The sequence below is a fragment of the Pediculus humanus genome, genomic scaffold (assembly GCF_000006295.1).
Source record: "Pediculus humanus corporis 1103172107377 genomic scaffold, whole genome shotgun sequence".
In the NCBI taxonomy this organism is placed as follows: Eukaryota; Metazoa; Arthropoda; class Insecta; order Psocodea; family Pediculidae; genus Pediculus; species Pediculus humanus.
The window spans coordinates 115,288-119,336 of NW_002987005.1; the positions used below are offsets into that span (position 1 = coordinate 115,288).

The 4,049-nt window shown below is 25.5% G+C and overlaps 2 non-coding genes across 2 annotated transcripts; both read right to left on the reverse strand.

Moving 5' to 3' along the window:
• Positions 1-940: 940 nt before the first annotated feature.
• Positions 941-1,013, reverse strand: Phum_PHUM023800. The gene has a single exon. It is a non-coding gene; the product is annotated as a tRNA-Ala (tRNA).
• Positions 1,014-1,134: 121 nt separating this feature from the next.
• Positions 1,135-1,207, reverse strand: Phum_PHUM023810. The gene has a single exon. It is a non-coding gene; the product is annotated as a tRNA-Ala (tRNA).
• Positions 1,208-4,049: the final 2,842 nt, after the last annotated feature.

The following is a 4,049-nucleotide window of genomic DNA, read 5'->3' on the forward strand; positions in this document are numbered from 1 at the left end:
CAACTGGATGCCATTATTATTATTATTATTATTATTATTAATAATTTTTAAACACGATTTTGATTTAAAAACTTTTCTTTTTTATTAAATAAATTTTACTTAAATATAAAAAAATTTTTTGTTTTTTTTTTTATGTAAATAATCACCGTAAAAAAAAAAAAAAAAAACATAATTCAAAATTTAGAGTGATGATAATAATGCTGATGATAATGATAATAATAAAAAAAAGTATTCAAACGTCAATAAATCATTGAGAAAAAGTTTTTACATAAATTTTTTTTTTTTTTTAAGGTCGGTGTTGAAAACTTGTTGCTTTTATTATGGAGGAGAAAAAAGGGAAAATTTTTTTTTTTTTTTTTTAATAATACGTACATACATCGTGAGATTATCGACGTTAATAAGATTTTATTAAGTTGGAAAAAAATAATAATAATGATAATAAAGTATTCAGGAAAAGAGGGAGAAAATAAAAAAGAAAAAAAAAGATTTTTAATGTTTTTCCCCCCGGTTTAAAATTTTTTTTTACCAAAATGATAAGAAACTCGACGATAGATATAAATTTAAATAATGATGATGATAATAATGAAACAAAAGAAGAAGAAGGAGGGGAAGAAAAAAAAGTTTAATAAATAATTAAATGTAAATATTCGAAATAATGGAGTGAAAGAGAAAGAGAGAAAGAGAGAGAGAGAGAGAGAGAGAAACTTTTGTTTTACTTGATTTCGATGAATTTTTCAAACAATGTTTATAAAATATATAAAGAACCTTTTTAATTAGTTTTTTTTTTCTTTTTAAAAACGCGGCGTTATTATTATTATTATTATTATTATTATTATTATTATTATTATTATTCGTTTGGTTATATTAACTGACATCAGTCAATAATTATTATTAAATACGCTCGATGGTTTTTTAAATTAATAAAAAAAAAATTATTCTTTGGAGGCGCCGGGTATCGATCCCGGTACCTCTCGCATGCTAAGCGAGCGCTCTACCATCTGAGCTACGCCCCCCGTATGATTACATACTCATATCGTGTTCGCCTAGTGTTTTTTTTTTAAATAAAACTTGAAAAAATTAATAAAAAAAAAAATGAGAAAAAATTGGAAAAGAAATTAAAAAATTTTTCTCATTTGGAGGCGCCGGGTATCGATCCCGGTACCTCTCGCATGCTAAGCGAGCGCTCTACCATCTGAGCTACGCCCCCTTGGTTGATATATACACGTAGTGGAGGAGAGCAAAGGAAAATTAAAATTTTAAAATGTCCTAGATTACTTATAAAAAATGCCCGGGAGGGGTAAAAATCTTACGTTTTTGGGCGTTGGCTCGACGATTGTGAAGTCTTTGCCGCGCGAAACGACCATTTTGCCCGATATTTGTTTTAAAAAAAAAAAAAGAACTTTCTACGATTACATTCGTCCTTCTTCTAACTGGAAAGAGTTTAAATATTTTATATTATAATTAATGATAATAATAATAATAATAATAATATTAATAATACTTCAGACTGAAATCACCGGCGCAAGAAGAAAAAATTAGAGAAAAAAAAATATTCTTAAAATTTTCCGAAGGGGAAACTTTTTTTATTTTTTTTTGAAAATTGCAAAATTTCTAGAATTTTCATTTAGGAAAAAGAAAAAAAAATTTTTTTTATCGTTTGAGTCAATAAAAAAAAAAAAAAAAAAAGTTGTTCAAAAGTTGGCACTAATTTTCAAATTAAAAAAAAAAAAAAAACGAGTCGTAAAATAAAAGAAATTATTTGAAATTAAATTTTTTTTTTTTTTTTCCTCCCCGACATATTGCAAAGATTTCTTCCCTCCCCCGCTCTCTCCACCTCCACTCTCCTCTCCCTGCCCTCTTCCCTCCCTTCCTTCCTCCTCCCATTTTTTTTTTTTTTTGCTAACGTCGTAAAAAAGAAAAAAATTTTTTTTTCTTTTTTTTTTTGCGATATATTTTGTTATTTCCTGGAGTCAAAAAAAAAAAAAAAATTATTATTATTATTATTATTATTATTATTAAAAAAAATTTTCGGATAAGTTAAAACCTTTTTGTTTGTTAAAGTAAAAATTCGACATATGGAGAGAAAAAAAAAAGAAAGTAATGATATCTTTGTCTACTCTTATATAGTCGCTGAAAAATTCGCTCGCTGGAGAAAGAAAGAAAAAAAGAAGAAAGAATGAAAATAATAATAATAATAATAAACTCGACGGTAAAATATCAAATAATAAATTATTATTATTATTATTATTGGAAAAATAAAAAAAAAAAAAATTTTTTTCTCCAGCGAAAAAGAACAAAAAAGGAAAAAAACGTTAAACGTTATCGTTTATCGAGCTTTTACGTTTAATTATAATAAATTTTTATTTACTCAATTACGTATATATATAAAAAATGGATGACGACGATGATGATGATGATGATAATGATGATGACGTCGATGATGATGATAATAATAATAATAATAATAATGATGACGTCGATGATGATAAAATTGAAATATTAAAAAAGATTAAAAAGTTTTTTTTTCTTTTCTCCATTTTACGACCGTTTTAAAGTCATCGTTTTTTTTTTTTACATATATATATAAAAATTTTCCAGACTTTTCTTCCCATCGTCTCCTCCTCATCGCCTCCCCCCCCCCAACTTTTTATCCCGTTCCGATAAGACGAAATAAATTAATAAAAATTGAAAAATGTTTCGGTTATTTTTTTCTTTTTCCACAATTTTTCCACAATTCGGGGGAGAGGGGGAAATTTTCTTTTTTTTTTTTTTAAATTTAACTTATCGATTACGATATAATATGACTGTCGCCATTTTGTTTTTTTTAAAATTAATTAATTAAAATTTCCCGGAAAATTTTTTTTAATGAAAAAAGACAAGAAGATGAAAATGTCGAATGCGTTTAACAATTTTTTTTTTTGTCCTTAAAAAAATTTTTCCAGACGTAAAATTAAATAATAATGATAATGATAATGATAATGATAATATTTTACACTTAAAATTTATGCCGTAATAAAAATAAAAATGAAAAGAAATGAAACATGAGATTAAAAAAAAAAAAAAAAAATTTTTTTTTTTTTTTTTGAAAATATTAAATAAAAAGGGGTTGAAAATAACATGAAATAGTGATGATGGGAAAAGACTCGAAAGAAAAAAAAAAGGGCAAAAGGGCAAAAGATAAGAAAATAAGTTTTTTACCCCCAAAAAAAAAGAGAGAGAAGAGAAAGAGAGAAAAGAGAGGGAAAAAAATTCGTTAAAAAAACTCAAAAAAAGTTAAAAAAAAAAAAAAATGTTTTCAAGTTTCGAATGAAAGGCAAAAGGGGTTGTTGAAATTTTAAATTTTTTTTTTCTCTCTCTCTCTCTCTAAAAGAAGATTCTCGAATAAAAGTTTTTTTTTTTTTCTATGATCTTTTATTATTATTATTATTCAACGATCCGAATGAATTTTTCATAATAAAAAAAAAAAAAAAATGCAAAATTTTAAGTTAAAAAAAAATGGGGTGAAAAAAAAACCCTCGGAAAAATAAATTTTTTTTTAAATGTTTTATTATTTATTTAATTGAAAAACGCACGTACGCACGCACGCACGCACCCACGCACAGATCCTTACGTATTTATTACCAACGTTCGATTATTTTGTTTTCTTATCACCACCACTTAAAACGATTGTTGTTGTTGTTGTTGTTGTTGTTTGTTATTGTTTTTTAAAATTAAAATAATTTTTTTCATATATTATCATTATTATTATATTAAACAATTCGACGTAGGATTTTGAAAAGATTTAACTTAAAGAGGATTGTTTTTTTTTTTTAAATTAGGGAATTTTCCGCCCCTCTCTTACTTTCCCCCGGGAATATTAAGAAAACTTAACAAAAGGTCGGATTATATATATTTGAATTAAAATCCATTTAACGCCATTTAAGTCACGCGAAAAAAAAAAAACAAAAAAAATCTCGGAATATTCTTTTCTCTCTCACTTACTCACTCTCTCACTCTCTCTCTATCTCTCTCCCCTCCTTTTCAACGATTGAAATTTTGACGTTTAATTT